At 33.6% G+C, this 18,135-nt stretch overlaps 1 long non-coding RNA gene across 2 annotated transcripts; it reads right to left on the bottom strand.

The window, feature by feature from the left end:
• Positions 1-14,286: 14,286 nt before the first annotated feature.
• On the bottom strand, positions 14,287-17,864 carry LOC140877092 (uncharacterized). 2 transcript variants are annotated; one of them, XR_012149235.1, is made up of 6 exons: positions 17,670-17,864; positions 17,417-17,523; positions 16,872-16,943; positions 16,000-16,069; positions 15,807-15,918; positions 14,287-14,424 (listed from the first exon to the last, which is right to left on the bottom strand). It is a non-coding gene; the product is annotated as an uncharacterized lncRNA (long non-coding RNA). The 2 variants fall into 2 exon arrangements; XR_012149234.1 differs by lacking the exon at positions 16,872-16,943.
• Between the last annotated feature and the right edge of the window lie 271 nt (positions 17,865-18,135).

Raw genomic sequence — 18,135 nt, 5'->3', positions numbered from 1 at the left:
ATTCCTTGAAACATGCATTGCATTCATGTTTATATTCTTGTATGTTATGTTGTTTATACTGGGAAGTATATTCTCATCGGAGTTATCCGGCTATTGCTGTATTTTGTATGTGTGCATAGCAATAGGTGGGGCTGGAGCTGGTCAGACTCGACATGGATAGCTCGAGATAGAGTCTTAGCATGTGGTGACTCGGGTTAAGTAAGATGACATGTATGATGAGTTTAATAAACATGTTATAAAAGAAAAAAGAACTTTGTATATGTTTTCTACTCGTTGTATACTCATATATGCTCGATATTTTATGTATTTCAGATGTTAAGATGGATATGTAAATGCATGTATAATAGCTAGCAGCTTGAGATAGATTGAGATATTTCATTTGTCGTTTTCCAGCTTTGTAATCTTAGAAATGTTGATTTTTACAGTAGGGCACGGTCCCTGTATTTACTAAAACCGTTGTTAATGATCGTATTTTAATAAAAAAACAACAACGGTTTTTAAAAAATCATTGTCTTATATGTGTCAAAGACAATGGTTTTAAAAAAATGTTGTCTATGAGCGGATTTTTATGGCCTATGACAACGGTTTTAATTTAACCGTTGTCTTTGTGCGTGTTTTTGGGTTTCTACGACAACAGTTTTCAAAACCTTTGTCTATGTGCGTGTTTTTGAAATCTACGACAACAGTTTTTTTAACTGTTGTTTTTTTATATTGCTTTTTTTAAAAATACATACACATATAAATATACATACACATACATGTACACATATACATATACGCTCAACTCTAAACAGAAAGAAAACAAAGAAAGAAATGAGAAACCCAACCCCAACCCATCGCCTCTTCGACCCAGCACGAATACAACATTTCTCCGACCGCCGAATTGGATTCGCAGCTCTCAGCCCTGGAACTCCACCCTCTCAAAGTTCGTAAAAACCTTCAATCTCTCTATTTTCCGATAGGTTCCTTTCTTTCGATGTCTCTTTAACTCATCTCTCCATTCCATATCCACGATTCATGTATAAATTTTTGCTGGATCATTGTTTTTTGCTTCCGAAATTTTGTGTACCTATGCCTGTCTTGCCATTTACAAATTCCTTTTGGGTTAACTTTTTGTCATTCAAATTGGGGAACTTGTTTGTTTTTTTGATATATTGGTGAAAAACGAACAGAAATAGTGGGTAGGCCCAAGTGAAAGATGATAACGAGGGCGAGCTTGTGATGGAACTTTTAAATTTGTTGAAATTAAGTATATTCCTTGCAGTATTTGTGGTATATAATATCGTGAAGTGACAGAAAAACTACAGTTTGGGTTTTGTTACGATTTGTTATATTGGATAGTTTAAACACTATTTTTTTACTGGGATCTGCAATTTATTTGTTTTATTTTTGGGAGGAAGCTATAAATTCCCCTGAAAATGCGTTTATTGGATAATATTTGTTATAGAACCTCTTTGATCGTGTTTATATTTTTCTTCATAGTTCATGCTGAGTCTTCAGCTACCTTGCAATCTCAAGTCAGGTTTTGTTTGGTTTACTTTTTGATTGTACAATTTCATGTACAGTTTGTTTATGTGCCACAAAACAAAATGGGAATAGGGGCTAATATTTTGCTCATAAAATATTCATAATTCCATTTAGAAATCAACCTACTTCAAATTAACCATAATTTTAGTTAAACATGAAGACAAATGGTTTTGATATTGATTGATTGGCTCGCATCATTTATTCATGGAGCCTTAGAATTTGATTTATTCACCCCTTGTATTGATATTCAAGTGAGTTGTTTTCACTTAGCAGAGATTGTTGTCCAGAATTCATTCTATTGATGATCATGATTTGAGAGATTATCTTTGATATCATTTTGATTCCAACTCGGAGAGTCATTGATTATTGATGAATATCTTCGGTATATGTAATTTTGTTGGCTCGTAACTAATAGAGATAGATAGAACTATTAGAATTTATTGTTCGACTAAAACAGATAAAGTTTTAGTTTAATCATAGTACAAATTTTTGGTATTTTGGGTGAGATTTTGAATCAGAATTGCCGTGAATTCGAATAGATGAATTGTGATGATATTGAATTAGTTTAGCGAACCCTTCGGATTCGAATTTGGGTTTTTAAAGAACATTTCAAATGTTTTAGAAACAATTGATAGGATTCACCCAATGAATCAATGATATCGGATTTATCTTTTGATCTTTGGATTTTGTGATGATTGTTCGGGAATTTAAGGAATTTTTTCGGTAAAATTCCATTGTTGGACTAAATGTAGAATTTTGAATTTAGAAATAAGATAGTACTTTCAGTGTTAGTAGAGATGTTTAATCTCGTTTTAGCATTCAAACTTGATGGCGGGAATTACAAAAACTTGAGATCAGATGGATCGAATAAGAAGAAGAAGAAACTTGTATTAGAAAAACTAGTACTGAATAAGTTCCAGTGCATACAGTTGACTACCTGAATATTGTTCTTCCAATTGATGAGATTAATACGATGCCGTTTGCGATTTATGATCGAATGAGAAATTTTGGGATTTAAAATTACCGTGTTGATTGATTATTCGATTGATATTGGGAAGAATTAGATGAGAATTTTCGAATTTTGATTTGTGATTGCTCCTTGATTGCGAGAACAGATTGTGGCTCGCAGATGAATATGTGATCTTACAAAATGACATCGAAGAAAGAACTTTTCGATATTGAATTTTGAGATTTTGTGAAATGATTGACTGATGGAAATTGACTTATAAGGCATTAGAGAAAGTCGAATTGTTTGAGATTAACTCAGTATATGAGTTTAAGATGTTTGGAACTGTATGATTGACATAAGTTCCTCTGAATTCTAAACTTATGGATTGGGTTAAGTTTGAGATTGATTGATAGAAGATTGAATTATTTGACTCGTTAGAAGTTTTCGAAGTATTTTTGGTTGATTCCTTGTCAACTGACAGACCGATATGATCTGAAGATTGAAATTGAGTCAGAATTGAATTTTCTAGAACTCCTGTTAATCGTCTCATCAGAGTACAATATACTAATTTCATACTATTCGAAAGTCAGAACATACTGTCCATATCTTTTGAGAGGACAATTTTTTCGAGCCGTAGTGCTAGATTTTGGGCACTAGTTGCGAGATTCATGACTTTGATTTAATGTTCTGATTTAAACTATTATAAAGAGTTTAGAGATGACTCTTTTCGAAGCGACATACGATGGGTAATACAAATTTTTCTCATTTCGAGAATGATGTTTCTGAAATACATAAGTTGTAGAGTCGGATTCGACCTGATATTGTCATAGATTTAAGAGGAAGTGATTATGATTCCGAATAGAATCAGAACAATGCGAGACGGATGTGTCAGAGTTGTAAGTCTTGATTTAGACTTTAATTAGGGAACAAGATTTGTTCCTTTGTACTTTGGCGAGATGAGACCGAATTGAATGAAACTTTGAACTACTTTGATTGATCGATAACCGATGATAGATATAGATTGCGTACCGAAAAGAGAAGTAGTTCTAGAATAAGTTCATTCTTGTTGTTTCAGTATGATGACTTATATAAGAATCGAAGAAGTCATTTGGAAGCTAGAACATAATTTGGATAGATAATCTGAATCTCTTTATTGCAATGAGATTGAGTACATATTCTTTCAGATCTTTATCTGATGTGCTCAGATTGCATGCGGTTTCGAGGACGAAATCAATTCTTAGAGGGGGAGAATTGTAACGCCCCAAAAAAATTATTACCGAATTAATTAAAAATTAAAATAGTTATGGAGTTGATTAAATAATTATTATTTCTAATGTGTATTTTCAAAATACACGTGTCAATTAATCAATGAGTTTGATTATTTTTAGAGATCTGGAATATTTGGCATTTTGAAATAATTATTGAAATATGAAAATAAAAATAATTATTTATGCCAGATAATTTAATTTGGAAGAATATTTGACTGAGTTGACTGGTTCGAATCTAAGTTGGACTTAAAAATTAATTTGGAAAATTAAGAGTCCAATTGACTGATCAAAGTCAATAATTTCAGAAATTGGTGTTAATAGATGAGGAGTGTGTGTACCGGAAAATATCAAATTTAAGACTAATTTTACCAGTTGAATATGAAATAAATTAGTCCGAGACCAAAAATTATCGAGTTGCTATAAATAGCAACACACACACTGAAACACACTCAAGAAAACACATATATCAAATTTTTGGCCCGAATTCCCGATGGTACTGTAGCAGGGCTCGGATTTTGCTTCGCCGGCCGTTAGTCGTAGCTCAGATCAAAGATCCAAACGATCACTTTGTAGCCAAGATCAAGACGAGTCTATTGGTACCAAGAAATCAAAAATCCAACGGTTGGATCGCCGGGAAATCGACAAAGAACAGACAAGTTTGGCGAAGGTAATATTCATCATCTTCTTCGCCGAAATTTTCACGATTCGAGCATGTTTTTGTTAGTTTTTGATTTTCTAAAGGATAGCAGGTGATGTGTAGAACATTTCTTGAGCTTATTGTAGTATTTTTGGTGAAGAAATCGAGCTAATCGGAGCTTTTAAAGTTTGCTGGAGTTGCCACGTTTTTCCCAGATCCTGGCCGCCTCGATGATCCATTCCGGTCGTGGCCTAGTGCGTTGGAATCGTTTCGTCGAGATCTACAATCCTGTAAAATTTCATAATTTTTGGAGCACGTTTGGATCGCCGCCGTCTTCCTCTTTTTCTTGCGACTTCCGACGTGTTACCCACTTTTGACCGTCTCGACGTGATGAATTCAAATATCCAAGTTTCGAGATGAGATTCGTAACCGTGAAGCGGTGAGAACGCAATAAAGTTGGCAATTTAGTGGTCAAAGTTTGACCATAGTTGACCAAAGTTGACTTTTGTATATTATGTGATTTTTCGCAGATTGGAAGCCAGTCAAGGATAATTAGAGGCAAAATCAGCAGTTTAGGGATTTGAACTTTTTCAGACCTGGAAAACTGAGGTATGAGCTAATGTCGATTTCGAAGGGAATGAATACTCGAGAGAGTTTGAGATTCTCGAGTTCCTGATTAAAATCACATACTTGAATGTTTATTTGATTATTTGATATTGAATGAGAATTTGAATGATTTCATTGATTTTCCATATTACTTAAAAGACAAGAGTTTTTCTATATGAAATTGTTTGAAGCAAGTGATTTATATACTCGATTTGAAAAGCATGAGATTGCTTATTTGAATTAATTCAATGATTTTTGATATTATATTCATGAGTTTGAATATACGAGTTGAATGTGTTGACATCTTTGATACATTGATGTCTGAATACACAGATTTATTATTTTTGATTCGATTAAATTGCATTTTTATTCATATGCATTCATCTTGAGCCAAATTCCTTGATTTTTAGAGGGCTAAGTTGCCCAGTTTCGAATTAGACATTTGGGAGCTATATTGAGTGGCCTGGGATGTTGAGTTTCCCCAGTGTCAGCATACTCCTATAGTTGCACAAAAGTCTAGAGGTTTGAGACGTGTAGCACCACCCCGAGCGGGAGCGTAGGTGGGTTAGTTGCGTGATCTTGACCTCGGGATCCCAACCGATTGTCCGAGATTCCTTTGATTATTTGATTTGATAATTTCGATTTTTAAACACATGCATTTCATTTGCATTTTCATTGAAGAATATGAATGTATATTATGATTTTAATATACTTACTTGATATTACATGTTACGTCGCTTTTACTGGGATTTTATTCTCACTGGAGTTATCCGGTTGTTGTCTTGTTTTGTATGTGAACTTGACAACAGGTGGGGCAGGAGCTATTCAGATTCGGCGTGGTTAGCTCGGGATCGAATGATAGATGTGAGGCATCGATTTAGAAGTCGATTAACTTTTAGAACTCGGTTAATTTTTGAAGCATGCTTTTATTGTCGAATTTATTGTATTGCATATATTTTAAACCCCGATTATTTCTAGAATCGACATATGTCTAAGACCGAGTTTTAAATGATATTTTTCTTGTTCGAGCGAGACATTGTTTTTGTTTAAAAAAAAATTTTATTGTCTTGGCTCATTTATTTATGGATGATTGTATTAGATGATTAGAATCGAGGTCCTCACAATTTCGCACTTCTTAAAATTTATCTTCGGTTCTAGAGCCACATGTTGATGCGAGTAAGATCCACTTTGTCTTCATTTTTGGTGATCTACTTATGTTGTGGTTGACATCTGAATATGTCTTAGGACCGTTTTTTCCCTTGATTATCGACTTCTATGGACTTCTCTCGACTGAAGTCACACCGATTGCTCTTAATTGTGCTTGGATTTTTTGAGCATGATTTCATTACCCATGGATGAATGATCACGAGATTTGTATTTTGTTGGCTCATATTCATTATTCATGGAGCCTCCATTATTATTCATTCACCCCTAGAATTGAATTATGAGTGAGTTGTTTTCACTTATCTAGATTTTCAGTTTCAGCTCGTTTGTTTGTAATGCTTGCATTATTTCATTTCATATTAAGCAGCATTACTTGTATGTTTGTTTCCTTTCATGATCCATCATGAAGAGGATTTGGGGGATCATAATTTCAATTATTATTTCAAATTCTTGTGTAGAGAATGGGCTCGTAGCCGCTTGGTAAGTGTTTAGACAGTTGGGATTTATTATTAGTATTAGGTAAAATCCTAAGTTATTGTTGGGATTCGAGATAGGAAATAGAGTTGTCCCTAGAAACTTTTGGGTACTTTATATTAGCATTCTAAGATTTTGTGAATGTCAATTGGTAAGGCTATTGCACCAACTATTGGTACAGAATGATGAATAGAATATTCTGGTAGATTTCTGGATAAGCTATAGATTTATTTACCAGTGAAATGCTATGTTATTGGAGGAACAATGAGGAAGCATTTACGATCGGGTTACTAACTCTTCGAGGTGTCTAATAGTATATTAAGTTCTTAAAATATGAATTCAGGTTGTGCATATAATAATTTGGGAATTTTGGATTTCCAGACTTGCTGTCGAGTTGAACTAGGGATTTGAGATATGTCTTTAGGCGATATGTAAGAATTGTTTGGTACTTAGGGACCATCTAATCCAATATGTGGATAATAGCTCGTGGTATAATTTGACTTGAGGTGTAAATATGAATTTCTTAGTCCTTGCATCTGGGATAGAAAAGTGGATAAACCTGTTGGAAAATTTTAATTAAGAATTGATTTTTCGGTAGAATCAAATATGCCAGAGATGAGCATATAAATTGTTGAATGGATAATTGGGATCTCCTTAGTCACCTATTTGGATTCTATATATTATCGGATAATACATTGGGACTGAACAACAGTGGATTTTAAGGTTATAATTTTCTTATCAAGGACTGGATTAGATTTATTTATATAAATAGGTCGATCAATCTTAAGTTAAGGAGATTCGTTATTTCCACTTGAAGGTTAACTGAACTAGAGTCGTTGCTGAAGAGAATTTTAAGCATCCTTAGAAGCGTTGCGAGTTATAGTGATTAATAAGGGACTGAGCATAGTCCAAGAGCATTAAGCAAATTATTGCTAATAAGTAACGTAGACCTTTAGAATTTCAAATTGGATATTAAGTTGTTCTTAAAGATATCAATATTCCGTAATATTAACGATTTGGGAATATAAGGGAATTAACTCGTTTTGTCGGTCCTTATGCGGTTGTTGAGGAGTTAGGTAATTTGTTTTATCTTTTGGGCTAGCGCAAAGTTGTTAGTGATGCATGATGGGTTTCATGTGTCGTTGTTGTGGAAGTATGGGTCAGATTCATATCTTATTTCGAGGTCTAACGAGGTAGAATTGTATGGTTCCCTAAGCTATCCTATTTAGAAGAGTTTAGTGTTAGCTGCTAGTGTTTTGTGAACTTGTGACTTTCTTAAGAGCTCGAGTTGTATATTATATAAGTTAAGTTTAATTGGTAAATAGACAGTAAGCATAGCTTCGTTGTTAGAAAAAATTTTAAGTTATGATTGAGGTCGACATAAATTATTTATTGGTTATATGGACTCTATTGCTTGGATTTTCAACGTAGGATATAAGGTTAGCAAAAGGTAGGTTGTGCAATAACATAAAGATCTAAGAACTTGTAGGTTGTAGAACTTATCATTGGGGTGGCGCTTTTAAGTTTATAAATTTATATCGAAAGTAAATTTAAGGAGTGATAGAATTTCCTTGAGAATAAGACCACTTGGGAATAAGTAAGAAATGTTAAATTTTATGTTTCAGCAAGAGTTAGTCAAACCGTTAGTGATATAGGTATCAGTAAGCTTCAGAGTGCGCAGTGTAAGCTACTTAGCGTCAACTCATGTGGGTGCAAGGTAAGAAAATTTAGTGTTGTCATGGTCTAAGGTATTCGAACCTAGTTAGTAAGTCTTGAATTTTGAGGACAAATTCCATTTAAGGGGGGAAGGAATTGTGACGCCTAAAATCCAATCTGCATTAGATTTAATAAATATTATGATTATTATTTTAAAGTTTACTTGATTTAAATTATTTATTTAAATTATGTGCTAATAAAATATTTTTATTATTTATTCAAATGATTTTATTGTGCAATTTATTTATTTTAAAGATTTTAAAGGTTTAAGGTTTTTCTTATTTAAATGATTTTGATTTTTAACTGTTTAGTTTATTCATTTAAATAATTTTAACATTTCAGCTTATTTGTTTAAATAATTTTTAGTGTCCAACTTATGTATTTTAAATCATTTAAGTTTAGCGGTTAGTTATTTTTAATTATTTTAAATGTCTAGCTTATTTATTTAAATCCATTTTAATTGTTCAAATAATTTTAAAGCTTTTTATTTTCGCTTGTGTTTTTTTATTCAAACTGCATTTAAATGTTAGTCTAGTTTGTTTAAATTATTTTAATCGCACTTGTTATTATTTAAATATTTTATTTATCGTTGTGACATCAAAATATTTAAGTATTGATTTTAGTTTCTTGAATCTAGTTGCTTTAAATTCCTTTAAAGTATAGTTGCCCAAATATTTTAAGTTAATTAGCATTTTCAAGCCCTAAGAATAAAATTTAAGTATTTATTCATGAATTTTCAAACTTTGAGTATTTGCGGGAATTTGGGGTCTAACACTTTTACTCGCGCTATGTAAAATAATGCATATTATATTTTATGTATTATATTTCCTACCCGCTTAATCTTATGTGTTGACCCGACCCAAAAAGGATTCTCACCAGGCCAAATATGCATCGGTCAACCCCTATCTTTTCCAGCCCATTTCATCGGCCCGAAACTTTTCCCCCTTCTCCAAGCTTAAGGCCGATACAGACATCCCTTCTCTCCCATTTCCTTTGTTCTTCTCGCGTTAGGCCGCTCCCTTTCTTGTTCTTCCCGATCGCAGCCTGCACCGTCGTGAGCCGCCTTTTTTGATCGAGACTCGAGCTTAGCTAGTTCCTTCATTACAACTCACTTCCGAGCCGTTCCCGCTCGTCCTCGCCATTTCTCATTCGGTCATCTTCAGTAAAGGCAAGAATATGGATTTTATTGGCCACCGAGTAGATTATTATGTCTTGTGCTTGTCCTTCCTGCGTCTATTTTGAATTTTTCTAATTTTAGGGGGCATGTTCGAATTTTTTGCATAATCTGATAGCCTGTTCGAAATTTTCAGATTTCATTTGGAGTAATGTACATTATTATGATCTATTTATATAGTTTTCTTGTCTTGGATAGGTGCTAAGTTAATAGTTTTGGTTAATGTTTTCATTTGCCTCAATTTCGAAATTTTAATTGTGTTGGGCATGTGATGGTTTGACTCTTGTGTGTTGCATGGATTGTGGATTAGGGGCTACCATGGGTGAGAACGTAGCTCACATGGTAGCGCTTGGGTTGTGTCGGATATAGCTAGCAAATGGGGATGAAAGGCTATCGGTCTGCAGGTTTGTGAAGTGGTAGCGCTTAGTCATGTCGCGCCCAAATTACCCGAGTCCAATCAGATAAACAAATTATGTAGCAGTGAGAGTAGGGATCATTCCCACGAGAAAAGTAAAATTTATTTAGTGTTCTTAAAATACTTAAATAATAAAAGGGGATTTTTTGAATTTTACTAACTACTATGCAAGAATTAAAATAAGAAAGATCAATAAACTAACGAGACTTAGTATTGGTCGACTACACCCTTGAAATTATTCATTCGATCATCGATTCCCTAAAAAAAATAATTAATTCACATTGAATATTCATCATTGGAAATTTAATTTCCGTTTCACCTTAATTTTAGTTAATTAGAAAACAGCATTCTAAATTAACCCTTACCCCATGAATTAACCCGATAACAGCAATCTAGATTTAAATCAACGGTAGCATTCGAATGAGTAAAACTAATGAAGCTAGGCAACACAAACACCAGCGGTTGTATTTAATCTAGTCAATTGTTATTCCTACGATTTAATAAATTCAACAGCAGAAAATATTAATCATAGTTGCTTCACAAATTAGATGATTCAAACAATTACGGATTTGAATTCTAATTTAGCTATAAGTTGTATAATGAAATCACAGGCCTATAATCTCACATACAAGCATGGCAATCAATTCAAAACAACTCTTGATATGCAATTTGGAATTAAACAATTGAAACTTGAATCTCACAAATATAATAACTCAAGGGTTCGTCTTCCTCAACCAAGTACAAAAACTTAGCAACAACGATTCATGAATTTTCTAGAAAAATTCATGAAAGAAATTTAAATCTAAGAAAAAGAAGAAAAACCTAGCCGCCAAGATGTTTTTTCAAGCTTCTAGCCGTCCAAAGATGATTCAGAATGATGCCCCCAAACTCTAAAATTCGAGATATATCTTTTAATTAAGGCAAGAGTCCTTAAAAATAAAAATTCCTAAATTACAGATTTTTTTTCCAAACAGCACCTCTCGCTCGATCGGCAAGATGTTGCAGATCGAGCGAGCAAAAATTTCCGAACCTACTGTTTTGCAAATACAGCGGCCGCTCGATCGAAAAGATGTTGCAGATCGAGCGAGCAACTTTTCTCCTAGCGAGCAGCGATTTTGAAAAATTTATATCCAAAGATCTAGCCGTCGGATGGAGCTGAAATTTGGAAAGAAGCCTTAAAACATCTTGAATTTTATTCTGAACGGTGGAGATCGGATTTGAAGCTATCTATAATTAAAAATTATTTTTGGATCATTGCTGCTCCGTAATTCTTCTCTTGCGCAATAGCTTTTCCATCTTTTCCTCTCTTGTTGCGCATCTTCTTCTTTTGTTCTTTAATTTCACTTTTTTCCAGTAAAATGTGACGTACTACACAATAAATCCGGGAGTATGTTATGCATACATGATAAATAAAATAAGAACAAAATTCTAAATTACAACATGTAAATGCATGCAAAACAACAACAAAACGATATTAAAATAAGCAACACAAACATGACTATCAAATACCCCCACACTTAATCCTTACTCGCCCTCGAGTAAGTCATGCAAAACAAAATGAAACAAAACAAATACACAAGCAAGAATGAGCATACACAACATAGCCTCAGAGAAAAACACTGTCATCTAAAACAAGTTCATAGCTACTCTCAATCATCAATGATACACCTTCAGTCGAATGCGAACGTGTGTGTGTGTCATGTTTTCCCAGTTACATGCAACTTCAAAAGACAAAGCTTCAAAACTATTCGTCGACCTATAAGAATTCAGTGTAAGCCTCACAATCCAGAACTCTCCTCTCAACAATCCTCCAACACAACACAACTTCCTTAAGAATAATTACGCACCGTTGGATTTTGAACCTAACATTTTAAAAGTCCCAATAATTACCCGCATACTTAGCTAAAACTAGATAGGATTCGAATTTCAATCCCCTCGTCTATAGCCCGGATGGAACTGCAATCCCATTAGGTCCGCAAACTTAGCTATGAAATAATGAATAGAATTTCATTCATATTTCAAGCCCGGATGGAATCAAAATATTATTTTTTTTCAAAAGATTAACCCCATGTAATCCGCATACTTAGCCACAAACAAGATGAATAGAATTTCATACATCTCGCTCGCAACCCGGATGAAATTGATTGGTTTCCAAAAATTAATTTTCTTCTTAAAAACCAAAAATTTTAGGTGCACCCAAGAAAGTATATGTCACATCAAAGAAATCATCCAAATTCAAGAACTATTATGTTCCACAAACACCTATTGTCGTGCAATGGTCCAACAGACCTCCACAATATCTAATATATCGCTACACTTTACTGGTTCAACATGCGTGCTTGGAATATTAAACAAACAACCTACGGTTTCTCATGTCCAATCAAGAGTTAAAATTTTCAAAAATTTCATTTTTTTTCACTTCCATCATCATAGGCTAAAAATCATCATCCTACTTATGCATACGACACAAACGAAAAACAACACAACAAATCACAAACTCAATGCAATAACAAAACAAAACAAATGCAAAAAAATGAATACATCCCCCCACACTTAAATGAAGCATTGCCCTCAATGCGTCAAAACACAACACACAAACAAATAACTCAACACAATGCAATGCAAAAAATGTAAAACGAAAATCCCCTAGTTTAAGTGTTGGCACTGTCCTCTTCAACGTCTGACAGCATCACGGAAGAATCATATTGGAACTTTGTCTGCGGAGGTGGCGGCATTCGGGAAACCAAAAACAACAAAAATAAAATGCCAAAAACAGAATGAACAATAAAAACTAATTAAAAGAAAACAACACTGGGTTGCCTCCCAGTCAGCACCTCTTTTTACAGTCATCGGCCCGACTGCATGTTTCTTTTGCTCATGGTGGTTTATATCTAGTTTTTCAAACCACCTTCGCCCACTTGAGAAATTGTTCAGTTAATTTCGTCCCATGCTTCCTCTGCTTTGATTTCTTGGGGATTCCTTTTAATCGATCCGGAGGAAGTTTCGGCTCAGTTTTAGATGCCTAAAATCAGAGATAAAAATTTTAACAATAGAATTGTTAGCAGGTTGTGCAATAACTTCTTTCAACTTACCCTCATTCACATCTTTCTCATGTTTGTGTGACAAGTGATCATTGACATCAATATTATTAACAACACTGTCACAACTAGGAATTTTCAGGGTATCAAAAATATTAAACTTAACAATTTTCCCATCAAATTCCATAGTGAGAGTACCATTATCAACATCTATGATAGACTTTGAAGTTTTAAAAAATGGTCTCCCGAGTAAAGTTGGGCTATTCCAATCATTATTTTTCATATCAAGCACATAGAAATCAGCAGGAAAAATCAAATTACCAACTTGCACAAGAACATCCTCTATCACTCCTCTAGGGAAAATAGTAGATCTATCAGCCATTTGAATAACGATTGCAGTTTCAGTCAAAGGCCCAAGATTTAAGGAAGCATAAACAGAGTATGGCATAACATTAATCGATGCTCCTAAATCTAGCATGGTTGTGTCAAGCTGAACATCTTATATTTTACAAGGAATCGAGAACATACCTGGGTCCTTGCATTTGTGGGTACCTTTCTTTGAATTACGGCAGAAACCTGTTCTCCTAGTTCAACTTTCTGACATCCCTTCAGTTTTTGTTTTCTCTTCACAGTACACAACTCTTTTAAAAATTTAGCATAGCGAGGTACTTGTTTGATAGCATCTAACAAAGGAATATTTACCTCACATCTACGAAACACTTCATACAACCCCTTAATTCCATCATCTTTCCTAGACTCTTTCAATGCTAAGGAAAAAGGGGCTATAGGTTTATACTTAGAAAAAGGAGGAAACTTACCTCTTGGCGCATCCTTTGGAATTATTTCATTCTCTTCCAGTCTGAATTCCTCCACATCTTTGTTCTGAATTGGTTCTTGCACTACTTCTGGACTAACTTTCAACTCTTTTCCACTCCTCACTACAAGAAAAAAAGGCTAACAACAACAGTGAAAAACCGTTGTCGTAGGTAGTTTAAAAATGTTGTTAAAGGTGGTGTTGTTAAAAAAAGCGCTCAAAGACAACAGTTACAAACCGTTGTCTTTTCTGGCAAAGACAACGGTTTTACAACGGTAAAAAACCGTTGTCTTCTCTCTCAAAGACAACGGTTTTTAAATGTTGTCTTTGAGCATGTCTTCATAATAATCGAGTCTTCAACAACATTTTTAAATGACCTACAACAACGAAAAAAAACCGTTGTTTTTTTTAATGTAAAAAACAAAAAAATATATATATAAATTTTCAATATAATAAATCAATCAAAATTAAATTTTGAAAAATTAAATTTAATATACAATTTTTCACTATTACAAATAACTCAAAGTTAGAATTATAATTCAATGCATACTAAAAAATACACTTTGAACAATCTCTTTTCTGTAATGAACATCTCATCTTGCTTTAGAGAAGATAAGACCTTGTCTTCATCAACTTCTCATACTGCAACAGAAAAACACACTTTGTTATATCTATCAAATTTAAATTAATAAGTATTGAAATTAATAGAAAATATAAATGTGAAGCTTGCATGCATATGTTTTGAGACAATTTGAAGGTCTTTAACCTGCCCAGAAACATAATCTTAAGAATTAATTACCATATCATTCTTGAAATCAGTATTTTGTCCTTAATTCTTGCCCATTACACAGAGACACAGCTTAGACAGCTAGTGCAACTCTTCCAGGCAGTTTCAGATATATCTAGCCTAGAATGAATTTCTTAGTTCAAAGCAAGTCATAACACGTAAATATAAAGTGATCAGTTAATCACAATAATTACATATAACGACAATTGGTATGAGAGATTTGAATAACATTATTTTTCTGCACAAATAAATATGTGCTTATTTTTTAACCTAACTTAGTTAACATCACAAATTTGATAAGAGTGAGCTAACTATCCAAGCACAATGCACTCAAAAATATAAAGCAAAAACAATTAATGCTTTTTTTCGGATTAGCATAAAAAAACATACGATATCAACAAGCCTCCGAAGATCTTAACTTTCCTAAGATTAATCACAGGCACAAGATCCCATTGAAAATACTGACAAAGCTAAAATTTGAAAGCATCAACAATGTTTGCCCATTAAGGATAGGATGCTCGTACTTTGAATGATTAAACCTTAAGAATATTTGAAAATGCCAACCATATACTATTCCTGTGACCTTGAATTCTTGAGAATTATCATGAAATTTGCTGTAGCACATCCTGGGCAATTAAAATTTATCAAATTGTATTCAATTTGCACTTGCATTAAAAAGGATCTGATAATTTAGTTTAGAAGGTTTTATAATTAAAAACTTTGAAAATAACCACAAATACGGTAATATGTTTATAAATTGGGTTGAGCAAAGCTTGGATTGAAACAATAGATTTTTATAAATTGGTGCGCAAGCAGTACAAGATGGAGGAAAGAGGATAAAAACCTTGAGTAAATAGCAAGTCAAGTAATTCTGGAGCTTGCCCAAAGATCACTAAAGCTTAGTAATAAACATAGTGCAACACAAATAATACAAGTTAGTTATGGTAGATGATAAAGAAATTAGGGACTGCTTTTGTTTCATTATTAACAATTTTGCACTAGTATGAATCTGGGTTAACAAATGAATCAGTAATCAAGAAATTATTCCACTCATTTAGGTTAGAAGTCAAATGGTTGAGGAAATTTAAGATGATTAAAGGAGATCCAAACTTAAGTCTCTTCATCAAATCTTGTTCCAAACATGTTATCTAAATGTTGTAAAATACACAAGTGGCTATCTGTATCAGAACCTTAGATGACTTTCATAAATTAAAAAAGTAATACATGTTGTAAATACCTTTATTTGATCATTAACCACCACTTTTTCACAGGAAATAACAGGTCCAGCATCCAGTTGACGCACAGTATGTGCTAATGACACCCCTGTTTCTCTGATACCATCGTGTAACCTGTTGAAGAAGTTGATGAGTGCACATTTGAGAATAAAGAACTTGACAAATAACAATCTAAAAACCGAAGGGAGTATGAACCTGTAGAGCTTTTTGAACAGGTGCTGCCCCACGATAGAGAGGAAGCAAGCTTGGTGTATGTTCACTGTTCCTGAAACAACTCAGAGGCAGCTTGATGTAAGCTTCTGAGCAAGGAAACATCCTACGAAATCTATAATGTTTCCACAACAATATATATAGAACTGACCAATGAGATAATGTCATCTGATGAGTACCAAGACCATCAATAAATTAGAATCTATACTATATAATAATGCATCAACCCCTTGGAATAATCACCTTGGTCATTTAATGGATGGACAAAAATACCCCATCTTTCAGTCAATAAAAAGTTAATATAAATAACATATTTTTGTAAATTTGAAAAATAACAAAACTATTTGTTAATCATAATAAAAAAACTTAAAGATTTTATTTCAAAATAAAAAAAAACTAGAAAGATTTAAAACAAACATTTAATTACGTTAAGCATATGTGCACACGAATTATCCTCTGTGTTGATATAGAGCTGACCAATGAGATTCTGCTATCTGAAGGGTACAAAGACCATCAATAAATTAGATGCAACGTTATTTGCCTCTTTTCAAAGTCCAATTAGTTGAATGACACCACCCCTCCCCCAGTAGTACACTAAATATATTTTGAGTAGATTAGGCTCATGCTTTTATCATCACATCATCTACCTCTCACATCTAAAGGTTGCTAGCATATCTCGTCATTATGACATTAACTTTAGCAAAACATTCCACTAAAGGAAGAAATTAGGCGGAGATAAATATAATTACATTACTGGATTGAATACCTTCCTATCCATTCCAAACATGTCATAAATTGATGAAGAATCAAGTTTCATGTTCAAACACTTGATTCATAAATTGAATTGTTTCACTAACCAATAGATGTAAGGAATGTAGTTGGTAAAATATTCCCATATGCAACAGTGATGCAAAGGTCGGGCTCCAGAGCTGTAAAACTCGAAATAATAGGTTCCTGAGTGGTTGTACCATGAATTTATGAATCTTAAATACAAAGGTTTCATGTGCCAGAAGAAACAAAATCTCAAAATTTGATCACAATTAATATTGGGCTTAACACTTGCAACATAATAGTTAAAAATCGAATAGAGAACCTCAATTATTGTTTATGGAATTTAACCAAACAAAATCAGTTGCAAAAAATACAGGCTTTCACCATTCAACTATCTAAACTAAACATGAAACCATGAGATTGTAAAAAACGAATGCCTTCAAAGCATAACAAAATCAGTAAGAAATCAAAACATACACAAAGACGGATGCAACAGAAGTGGGGATGATCATGAACCAAAATAAATAAATTTTATTTTAAGTTTGAAAAAATTACAATTTTCTTCCGAAACGAACCATCTAAAATAGCCTATATAGAGAAACAGAAAGGTCAAACGCATATTGATTCATACCGTCGGAGTGAGCTTCGCAGCCTCGATCATGAGGAATATCGATACCACCGATGATGAGAGGATAGACAGGCTCCAACCTATGCAGATCGAATCCGTGCCCCACAATTCTGCAAAACACAAACATGGATACCACAACAAAATCACAGGCTGGACACGACGAACTAAATAAGGAAAATAGATTTCACACACTTACGCAGCCAATTTACTCAGAATCAAAAAAGAGAAATTAAAAGAAAATGGGAAAAACTACTACTTGCGCAACTATGGTCGAACAGGGCGATGGATTCCAAGCTTCATGTCGCGATTCCATGTTATATTGGCATCAAAACGAAGCTTACGACAGATCTAGCCAAATTTTAGCTCCAATAACAGATTTCCCACTTCAGTGGCAGCGGATCGACGGCAAAAGTGGGAGGCTAGGGTTGGGTTTTTGGGGGGAATCGTGAGAGAGAAAGTTGCGTAAGTTCCTTTAAAAAAATAAGGAAAGAAATTAAAAGAGGGTTGGGGCTAGGGATTTTCGGATTGGGTTTAGCTTTCCTTTCCGTGTTCTATCCTCTTAAGCGTATATGTATATGTATTTATTAATTATTATAAATTAAAAAAAGAAGAGAAAAAATCGTGTACGTTTATGTATTAAAAAAAGAGAAAAGACAACAGTTTTTAAAACCGTTGTCGTAGACCCCCAAAAACACATTAATAGACAACAGTTAATTAAAACC

This window comes from Henckelia pumila, chromosome 2 (genome assembly GCF_033568475.1).
Source record: "Henckelia pumila isolate YLH828 chromosome 2, ASM3356847v2, whole genome shotgun sequence".
Classification (NCBI taxonomy): domain Eukaryota; kingdom Viridiplantae; phylum Streptophyta; class Magnoliopsida; order Lamiales; family Gesneriaceae; genus Henckelia; species Henckelia pumila.
Note: the sequence above shows the minus strand (reverse complement) of the source record. Positions and strands in the feature narration are given on the sequence as shown.